Below are 10,974 nucleotides of genomic sequence, written 5' to 3' on the forward strand. Positions count from 1 at the left end.
GGCCCACACAGTTACGGCCTTGGGAAGCCGCCATTCACCATAAAATGCCAAGCAGCCCAGCTGTCCACAACCGGTTGGAGCCGCCTGGCAGACTGGGTCGGAGGAATCCATAAACAGGCCTGCATGGCGCATGGAGAAAGGGTGGTTAAGGAGCATCTGCCTGCCATTCTCGCTGGGACACCTGACCCCACCTGCTTCCTGGGAAGAGGTAAGCAGTCGGGCCAGGAAGCCAGAGAAGGCTGGGGTGGAAGAAACCCCAGATTCAGTGGCTCCTGGCTTGTCTGGCCCTTGCCCACTTACCTTGAAGGCTAACTCTACCCACCCCATCAACTGGCCTAGCCACCTCCTGCAGCAGATGCCCTCCCAGACTTCTGGGTCCCCAGAAATCCTGAGCCTGCTCCCCGTGACTCCCATCCAAGGCCTTCAGGAGCAAGGGGTTTTTGTTTTTTGTTTTTGTTTTTTTTTTTTTTTTTGCTGATACACAATAGACTACAACAGGCTCCTGCTTCCAAATCCCTCTGCCAGGAAAATGTCAGGCTTGCCTTTGGAAGGGGCCTTCACAAAGCCAGCGAGGAACGGCCCCCTTTTCACAGACGTGGGACCCAGGTCAGGGGACGGTCTTGTGTCTCATAATCAGGCAGGAAGAAGGCTGATATCTGTGCATAAATGAGATCTGTTTGTCAAATACAAGTACCTCATAAATGAAATGGCAGAAGGCCAAAAATAACCGTGCTGCAGCCCCACGGAGGCTCTGATGAATTTCCACATGTAAGTGACTGTGACTGCACCATCCGGGTCACAAATCCACCTGCTTTGATGACTGCAGACCCTGGCAGGACACCCCCTAAAAGATTCAAGCAGAACATGTAGAAAAGCCACCTGGAATGTGACCAAGCTGGAAGAGATCCCCCCATCTAGCTTTGTGGGTAGGCTGAGCACGGAACTCTGGGGTTCTCCCCTCGTGTTAATAAAAAATAAATAAATATAGGTGGCAGTGACCGTCGTGACGGTACAAATGGATAAAAGTGTTCCCAGTTGAAGTGTTACAGGACCGTCGTTTCTCCATTATACTCCCCAGATGGTCACAAAAGACACGCTCCTGTTGATCAGAAGAAAGAGTAAGAACTATTTTTCCTGCAAGACTCTGTCATGTTCAGGAGGGTAGAAATAGCTCATAAATACCGCCCTATGGGTAAGAGGCAATACACTCACTATTAACATGGGTTATGGCATAATCAATATTGTCATTAACTTCATCTATAACTGGAGCCCATACTGACTAACTGTGGTCAAGGAAGCTTTATAAATAAGATGCTCCTCAGAATTGCAGCTACAGGGAGAGGCCGGACCTACGCTGGGTTGACAGACACCCACCAGGCATGTACCAGCGCTGAGCTGATATCACTAGAGAAGTTGGCCTGGCCCGGTTCCCTGAGCCACCTTCCCAACGAGTGGTGGCTTTAGGGATGTCCTGCCAAAGACCCTTATCAGAGTCCCAGCAATTGGCAAAGGGAAAGCCCTCACAATGAAATAAATGAAACCCACTACCTTGCAAGAAAACATTTCATTTGGAACATAATTAATAAAACTTATTCCCCTTTTTTCTTCTTTATTACAGAAGAAAATAAGTTATTGATTTCCACCACAAAGATAACTATTTGCATAACGTAGCTGATTATGTGCTCTAACTGGTCCAGATGGAATTAATTTGCTTGAAATATATTATCATTTTCTTTAAACAGGTAAAGATTTCATATCCAGTCATATTTCTAGTGCATTAGCAAAGCCCCTGGTCTTGTCACAACCAGCTTAGAAAGTCACATCTTGAATCCCCTGCCCTGTGTGGTCAGAAATGAATTTGTTTATAAAAACCAATTCCACAAGAGCACCAAGGCACTCTCCGACGGTTTGGCACAGGCACGCGAGGGGAGGGGAGACTCTTTCTTGTTCAACAAACACCTGAATCGTGCTTCCTCGTCCTGCATCTCGTGGCCTAATTATTTCACAAGGGCTACTTTCCCAGGTCAGTTGTATTCATTTTTAGCTTTAATCACCTCATTCTCTCGCCTGCAGAGCATGGTACATGCTGCAACACACAATTCTCCTGGGCCTTCAGGTCAAATGTCCGTCCTTCACCTTGAGCCTTCCTTCCCTCTCTTTCTAGGGGTGAGGAAGAAAGAGGTTTACAATGGTGTTGCCAAGTGGCACCCCCTTTTCTAGGTCAATCAGCTTCTGTCCCCAAGCTGCCAGAGACCTGGCCTGCATAAAACTCCTCATAACGGGGAGGCCTGGACCTGGGCTGGAGGGAACCTAGGATCACTGCTGTGCTAATGACATAGAGCCTGGAGCAAGTACAACACCATGCTAAGATGGGACAAAATGGGGTGGTGCGTGGTTGTCTGTTTATTGTCTTATTTCTTTAGGTCTGTGCGGTGGCAATATTACGTGATAATCAATACGTTTACAAATAACTTTGAAGAAAAGATGCCACAGTCTTCATTTTGATCAGGGTTTGTGAGTTGACTGGATTCATGTGCTTTACTTTGCCCAGGAACTCAGGCAGGGGATGTAGCTCAGTTGGTAGAGTGCTTGCCTCCTATGCACATAGGCCCTGAGTTCTAATCCCCAGCACCACAAAAAGAAAAAAACAAAAACAAAAACAACAACAACAAAAAAACGGAACTTACTTTACCCAAGAACTACATGTAGGGATAATAATACACTTGTTTGTGTTTATAGAGATGGGGGATTTGTGATTTTCTACAGCTTGCCTTATATTGAAAGAGTTGGACCATGAACGCTCCTTACTAGCCACCACAACAGCTCACCCAGTTAGAGATGACAAGCTTGGCCAGACATCTGGAGTCATCTGCCCTAATCCCAGTGCAAGCAAATTCAAAGTCTCCCGCCCCCCCCCCCCCCCGCCGGGGTAAGTCCCTTGAATAACCTGTGATGAGCCCTTCCCCCTTGCTCCGAACCCTGAAAACTGATCAATTTCATAAAATTGGAAAGTTCAGCTTTGGCTTTGCCAAAATTAGAATCCCGCTCAAGCAGCGAGGGCTGTATGACCCCAGATCAGAGAGGCGGTGTGGAAAGCTTGGCCAGGTGGGCATGGTCCTTCCTGGAAGTATTTCCAATGACCCAGGTAGTGAGGAGGTGTTAAACCCCACTCCTGAAACAAAACCTGCAGATCCTCCAGAGCTCACTGGAAGGTCCTCCTGGCCCTGCACCTGCCCTGCACTAGGCCCATTTGTACCTCCTTCCAGAAGTTTCTAGACAGGGGCCAGGCCCTTCCAACTGAGTCAGGTATAAATGCAACCACTTGGGCTGAGAAGAGCAAAATTAAGTCAGTTTTCCGAGTGCTGAGACCTTCTGTTGGTGCTTAGAAAAAGCAATTTGTGTGGCCAGTGGCCCCTCCCTGGCCTCCGTCCTTAGCTGGGATATGGAGGAAATGGGGGCTCGGTGGCCCGCCCCGACTGGATAGCAAGCATTTGCATACTAAATGAGGTGGTTGGCAATGAGTATTTATATCAGTCTCAGTGCCACGGTACAAATTGTAGAGCGCCTTGATCTTTGGAGGAAAAAAAAAAAAAAAAACAGAAGAAAAGAAAAAAGAAGAAGAAGGGACTTAATAGGAAAAGATCTTTTTATTAAAAAACCATGAATACAACTGCATTCATTCAACCTTGGAAATGTTGTGAGGGCTTCTCGGCCCAGCAATATATTTAGATGGGAATATGTCATTAATATAAACAGCAGAAAAGAAACCATTAAACTAACACAATTTAAAACTGAGCAAACCCGAGTGTTTGATTAAAGTTTTTATACATTCTGTACACTTGAGAAGGTAACATAGAACCTTAATATTTTTGTTGATTTTTAATTTGCTCAAGGTATGACATGTGAAATGTTAAAATTTCACTAATTCACATTTGAAATTAGGAGGCAGATCCACAAGGAGGATTTTCAGTCTGATTTTTTTTTTTTCTCAACTGTCTTTAGACTTTCTGGAGAAGTCTACAGCAAAACAGTAACTCAACTTAATGTCAGGCCGTGTGAGAGGCAATCTCCTCTTTCTCCGAGCCGTAATGCAGTACTCAATTTGTCGGAGTTGAGTTGAATGTAAATACATATGGTGAATATTAACTTTGAGGATCCGGACCTAATTCCGTATATGTCTTAATGGCTGCATATTTTTCTGGAAGGTTTTCAAATTTTAAAATTGTCCTCTGTTGCTTGGGTCGTGTATTACACCCTGTGTCTTTTTTTAATGGGGGAATTATTTTTCCCTGATTGATAATTAGCGGATAGTCTCCCTCCAATAACACACAACCCTGATGCAGGCTCAGGAACACCTCCCTCACATCGGAAGAGGAAGCCCCCCGCTCCTCTTCAGGAAAACGGGGTGCTCTTAAATCCCCATTGGTTCCTGAGTGGAACCCATGCCCAACCCACACTGGCCCCTCCAGTGCCATCATCGGCTACCTAGATCTGTACACATCCTTCACCCACGCTTTCAAAACCCTCTCTTGCAGCAGAGTGACAGATGTGTGGGCTGGTGGACTGGAGGGCGTCCTCAGAGATATTTCTCGCAGAGCTGGAAACCCAGCTCCTGCCCCACGGCAGGCAGACAGAAGCTCACCGGGCTTACAGAAATGACTTACTGTAATATGACGATCTGAATGGCCAAATTACAGCAGCTCATTTTCATTCTGATCACAGATGCTGGAATTCTGATATGCTGACACCCGGAATTATTGCTCTGTCATTAAAAAAAAGAGAGAGAGGGGGGAGAGGAAAACAGAATGAGTGGGAATGTTTGAATGTTCCCTCTCCCAAATACGAAATGACAATAACACAGTGGGTCCATCGATGCGGGGGTAGCTGAGGGGCAGGGAAATGGATGGATGAGGCAGAAGGAAAGAGTTCATCTTTCCAGGGGCAGCCCCAAAAAGTTGTGTGTATTTTTTTTTCTTCTCTTTTTTTTCTGGTGGGCAGCTTCATTGGAGTGTGAATCATCAAATCGAGCCCAATCCAAGTGAAATACCTTTAAGACTTCTCCTCCTTCAACTCTTAGAGATCTATCTTGTCTGCGGCAAGGAACCTCATTTCCATGTTGGAACAGATGGGGCAAAATTGTCATTAACAGAAACTGACAACTCTAAAACTGAAATATAGATTTAGAAAGGAATCTAATGAATTAAATCAATGTTATTGCAGTGAAAGCCAAAGAAATTATTAGTGATTTGTAAAGTTACCCTGTATTTTAACCTCCGTATATTTTAGTCTGGGCCATTTTAGCATTCACGGTCCTTTTTCACTGTCGTGGTTAATGTCTAACTGTGCAATACACTCATCTTAATTTATCTTCCCCTCCTGATATGATGACGGCAGAATGGCTGAGCCCCCAGAACGGCCCGGACACTCCCAGGCCTCATCTGGAGTGTGGGGCACCCACCGCCAGCTCCCCCAAACAGAGGCCTTCTCCTGACCTTGTGGGGTCTCTTTGGAAATATGCAAGAGAAGGTTCACGGTAATTTAAAAAAAAAATTTTTTTTTTCATTTCTTTTACTGAGGAGACTCTGATTTGAAAAACAACCCCCAAACTCCAAGACTGTTTTAAGTAATAAACGGGAGGAGAGACATTTCCAGCTGTCCAATTTTTAGCTGCGTTTCATGATCATATCAAACCAATTAGAAAAACCAAACCCAGAACACCGCCCCCCGGCCTTCCTGCTGCTGGGACCCCAAGGGACAGCAGAACAAATCCTCCTGGGCAGCGCGGGTGGGGCTGGGGAGGCCTCCGGCCCCCGAGGATCAGGAGGAGGCTCAGTCTGGGCACCCAGTTCTGCAGTGAGGCGCCTGAAAAGCTCATTCCTTCAGCAAATATTGGTGGGAACTCCCTTTGGGCAGGGCATTGTTTTAGTCCTGGGGACACAGCAGTGACCGAGAGGGACGGGGTTGCAAGATTCCAAGGCTTGAGGTGCTCTGGTGGGGGTAGGCAGGAGACCTGAAATAAACCAGGAAACAATCAATATCACCTTGGTCAGTGAAAAGAGCCGGAAAGAAGATGAAATGGGGGATGGGCTGGGAAGGACTCAGGCTGGTGATTCAGGGAGGACTCTGGGAAGAGGAAATGTCCTTCTGTGTTATGAGAGAATCAGCCTCGTGAAGAGATGGAGGGGGGAAAGCCTCCTGGCAGAGGGAAACAGCAAGTGCAAAGGCCCTGGGGTGTGAATGAACATGTCAAGTTTGCAGAACAGCAAAATGCCTATGTGGAGTGGAGAGGAGAGGGTGGGAAACCCTCTCTGCTTGGTGGGACCAGATGGTGTCAGCACCCACGGGCCAGGGTAAAGTGGAAGCAGCTAGCACCCCAGGCCTCTCTCTAGCGTCCACCATCTCTGGAAGGAATGGGAGTGGCCCACCTCATTCCACCCACACAGAAGCTCTCAGAACTGGCCAGATCAAGGGGACCCTGGATGGTGAGGCCAAACCTTGTCTTTCCTGGTCTTGATTCACCGGACTCACTGGACTTCCCACCTGGTTCTCCCTTCTGATGGGCAGGGGCGGGTCAGAGCTGTGCCTACTGCAACCCCCACAAAACTGGGTCCTCCCTCTCAGCCCAGGGCCTCCAGGAACCCCACATCCAAAAGGCCACCTGCTTGTCCCCTGTCCCTTCCCGTTTTGCTTTTCCTTCTCTTCTCATTCAACATTTGGTCATCCTTCGAGGTCCTGAAGCACGGAATTCACCTCCTCCACAAAACTTCAAGCAACAGCCTCCCACCGCTCCTGGTGCCTTCGGGCCTCTCAGGGCCATGTCCACGGGCAGCCGCTGCTGGGATCCTACTCCCTCCACCTCGGTCAGTCACTGAGGACGGCTCCTGGTGCAGACCCTCGGGGTGAGCTACGCAGGGCAGAAGCCCGGGGTTCCCCGGGCGCCATCTTCTCCTCCTCCTCACACCTGCGTCAGCGAGCCCTGGGGCGTCCCAGTCCCCAGGTCTGCCTCCAACCAGGCCACTCTTTCTTTCTCTGCTCCTCCCTCCATAGATCCAGCCACCATCAGCTCTGAACGGGACTTCCTGCTTCCCTACACAGCAGCCAGCGGAATTTATTTTTAACACCACTGAGATCATGCACCATCTCTCTTCATTCTGTAGCACCAGGAATCCAATCCCGATGCCTCACTCTAGCCTTGCAGAATCCCAGGATCCTAGTTCACCATTTCCACCTCCCTTCTCGCCCCTGGCCCCTTCACCCTCTCCTTGTACTCTGGCCTCTTGGGCTCCTTCAACACACCTGGTTCAACTCTACCACAGGGCCTTTGCACTTGTTCCCTTCCCCAGAGGTGCTCTGTCTTTCAGCAGCTCCCTTGATCACCCTGGTGGGTTACTGTGCCTGTATTGCCTCTTCCAAGAGACTCTCTGACCACCAGCTACAGGAGCCCCCCGACATCTCATGGTCTATTTTATCTTCTTCACTGCACTAGGCCACCCTAACATGGTGTTTCACGGCCAGCTTCCCCCACCCTGGCCTCAGCTGTGTCCTCTGGAGGACACGGTTCTTGCCGGGCTTGGCTGGCTGTGCGCTCCGCCCTCACACTGTGCCTGGCACACAGTAGCTTACTAAACAGCTGTGCAGTGGCCAAGTGCCCCGTAGCCTCTGGCCTTGATCCCCCTCGGGAGGTGGCTGCACCCCCAGCGAGGGGCGGACCCCCTAGATCTCATATCCTCGGAAGTCCGTGATCATTAACTTACCATTTGTGACCATTTGGTGGTCCCTGAGCACAGGCCACCAGGACCTTGAACCTGGCCCAGTGACGTCACTCAGCAAACTTTTGGAGACTCCAGTCCAGAGCTCCTGTGGGGGCGAGAATGCTCTCTGAGGGAACGTGCGTGGCTGTGACCCACTCCCCACCCAGCCTCAGAGCCTCTGGGGTGAGCCGGGCAGCATAGACGGGGGAACGGGCTCTTGCTCTCGAGGGCGGTTCCTGGACTTGCTCAGCAGAGGCCTGGACGTCAGCAGGCTGTGGAAGGTGTGTGCCAGGCCAGAGCCACTGTGGCTTTCAGAGGACACCACCTGAGTGTGTCGGCGGAGCCTCCTCTGCCGGCTTCCAGAGGGCGGGCCGGAACACCCCTGAGAACAAGGCCTCCATTTTAAAACATCTGTTGATCCAAATAGGAGCTACCCAGAGGAGCTCTGAGGGTATGCATTCTCCAAAGGCCCCGCCAATTAGAATGGCTGTCACGCTCCACACCTCCCAGGCTGGGCCTTTTGTCTGGGTCTCCGCACGCGGCCACCAAGGCGGCTGACGCTCTCTAGCCACATGCTCTGCTTTGCTGGCCCGACAATGGCCCTCTGAATAGGCCCATGCGGAGGAGGCTCCGGGTGCCCCTTTGAGTGACAGACCCCAGCGCGTCAGCCTTGGCTCTGAGAAAGAAAACCCACGGGCTCCCGGGCCTGAGGCGGGCACCACTTATTGACCAGGTCTGAGGCGCGCCGTGCGCTCCGAGGGGAGGGGAGACACACAGCCAGGGTCCCCCTGCTTCCCTCCTTAAATATGGAGCTGCAGGCCTCACCTCATTAAGCCAAGCCCCCTGCTGGAGTCAGGGGAAGGGAAAGAATCAGGGAAGGTGGGAAGTGACCGCCCAAGCCTGTGACTGGTGCCCGGCTCAGGGACCCTAGTGTCCACGCCTAGTGTCCACCTCTAGTGTCCACGCTTGGCATTTCCAAAGGGTAGGACCCGGGGCTGGTCATGGAGTCCCAGATCCAAACCAGCCTCCAAAGTGGCTCCTTCTTGAAGATGGACAGTCCAGTCCGATCGTTTTACCCATCTCCCCGCAGCCAAGGGAAAGGAGGGGAGAAAAGCTGAATGAAGATGAGAGACCAAAGCCTGGCCCCAGCCTGCCCCCAGCCTGCCCCGTGATGGGCTCTGCATCCCTGGAGAAGTTGCTGAACCTCTCTGAGACCATTCATTTCCTCCTCCATGAAATGGGGATGATGGCGGAAACACCTAACCGCACCGGATGGCAATGCAGATTTAACACGTTCAGGCGCTTTATAAAGTACCGTTGATCAGCGCCAGCTGGGAGCAGGTGCCAAAGTGCTAGGCACTTTGTCCCCGTGTTTTGTCATCTGCGCATCTCTGCCATTATCCGGGAGCCATGGAGGTGTGGCTCACCGTCACAGAGCTTTAGTGTGAGTCCAAGGGGGCAGCTCCACCCTTGGCCCACGTGACATCCCTGTCCGTTCCCTCAGGAAATCTCCACTGTGAACAAGAACCCTACTCTGTGCCCACCAGGTCTTGGGAGCCCCCTTCCCCCAGGCAAGCCAGGTTCCCCGTCCACGGGTGTCAACGGAGGAGAGGATCCAGGTAACAGGGAGGTCAGCAGAGCCCTTGTAGACCCTGGCTCCCACAAAGGACCAGCACATATGACAGTGCGGTCCCCACTCCAGCCGGGAGCTTGGGAAAATCTCAGAGGTACTCCTTGCAGACACAGGTAGGAGTGAACAGTGACTGTCCCAGTCGGGCTGGGGTCAGAGGTATGGGAGGTGGGGTCTCATTCTGTCACCGGTGCCCCAACAATAGCCCACCAATATTTCTAAACACAGATTGATGGCCATATCTTTGGTGTGAATCCAATCACCCTTCATAAGGACACTTCTGCAGCCTCTCTAAGCTCACCAGGGAATAGATCTTTCTCAGTTCTTGTTTTTGCTTATGAAGGACCCTCTGAAAATTCCACTAAGACTAGGAGACTAGGAGGAAACTCTCTCTCCTTCCAAGAAAAAAGGCATTCTTGCTGGACAGTGAACTCCATGGCATGGAACTCATGTATCCTCTTTTCCCCTTGGCTGCCAGGAAGCTCAGAAATAGCAATGATACTCGATCTTTAATCCTCTCCCAGCCTCCATCTTTTGCTCTAGCCATCTTAAATGCCTCTGTTGCAATGAAATGCTGGTCATAGGAAGATGAGACATTTCAGATAAAACCACAGGGGAAAAAATCCTCCCAGGGGACCACTCCTGGTGTTCTCTCCTGTCCTGAAGTCTAACCACTACATTTGCCACCTGATCACTCCAGGGACCCCTTGTCATGTCCTCCACTCAGTATTCCTGTCCTGCTTCATGCCAACTCACCTTGTCCCCTGCAAAAGCCTGTGTTTCTGCTTCAAACACTGTGTCCAGAGGCACACAGGTGTCAGAAAATCTTGTTTAAGGGCAGAGGTGGAGCGAATTTTCTCTGTGATGGCGCGAGGTTCAGCTTGCTGCGTGGCCGCAACAATTTCCTCTAAAACACGTTTCTCAGGGTGATGGACTGCCCTGCCTCGGGTTCAAAAAATGAAGCAAATTTTGTTTTTACTAATTTAGTCACATATGACAATAAATCCCAGAAATATGTCTTATGTATATTTTGCATTACCTTTTGCAGACAAATACAAAAACATGGTCAACATTTGCAATAAAATTATCATAGAAATGCCATCTCAAATCTTATTTTCTTTTTTCCAATGTGCATTTCACAAATAACTTGTATTAAAATTATGTTTTACAGAGTAGAAATAGAAAACAAATACCCCTGGTAATTTAAATAGGCATTTGCATAACATGACTAGAACACTTTAGAAAAACGCACAGCATCGGAAAATATGAGTTCAAAAACACTTAAATACAAGTGATTTTAATAAGTCTAATATGAAAAATGCCTTTTAGCTGTATTAATTAGTGAATTAAAATGTGTTGATCTTGGAATATTTTCCAGCTAACAGGTTTGGGGATTTGTGGAGGATTTTTTTCTCCTCTTTCTGGTTGTGAGGGAATGTTTGCTGTTCATTAGCCAGCACCGCAGGGCCATCTTGGAGGTGTTTCTGCAGGTGTCTAAGGAAAGGTTGGAAACTAAGCTCATGCCAGAGACTGGGGGGAAAACCACCGCATAAAGGGGACATTGGGACAAATGTCGCAGACTCCAGGGGTCCC

Source organism: Callospermophilus lateralis, chromosome 18 (assembly GCF_048772815.1).
Source record: "Callospermophilus lateralis isolate mCalLat2 chromosome 18, mCalLat2.hap1, whole genome shotgun sequence".
In the NCBI taxonomy this organism is placed as follows: domain Eukaryota; kingdom Metazoa; phylum Chordata; class Mammalia; order Rodentia; family Sciuridae; genus Callospermophilus; species Callospermophilus lateralis.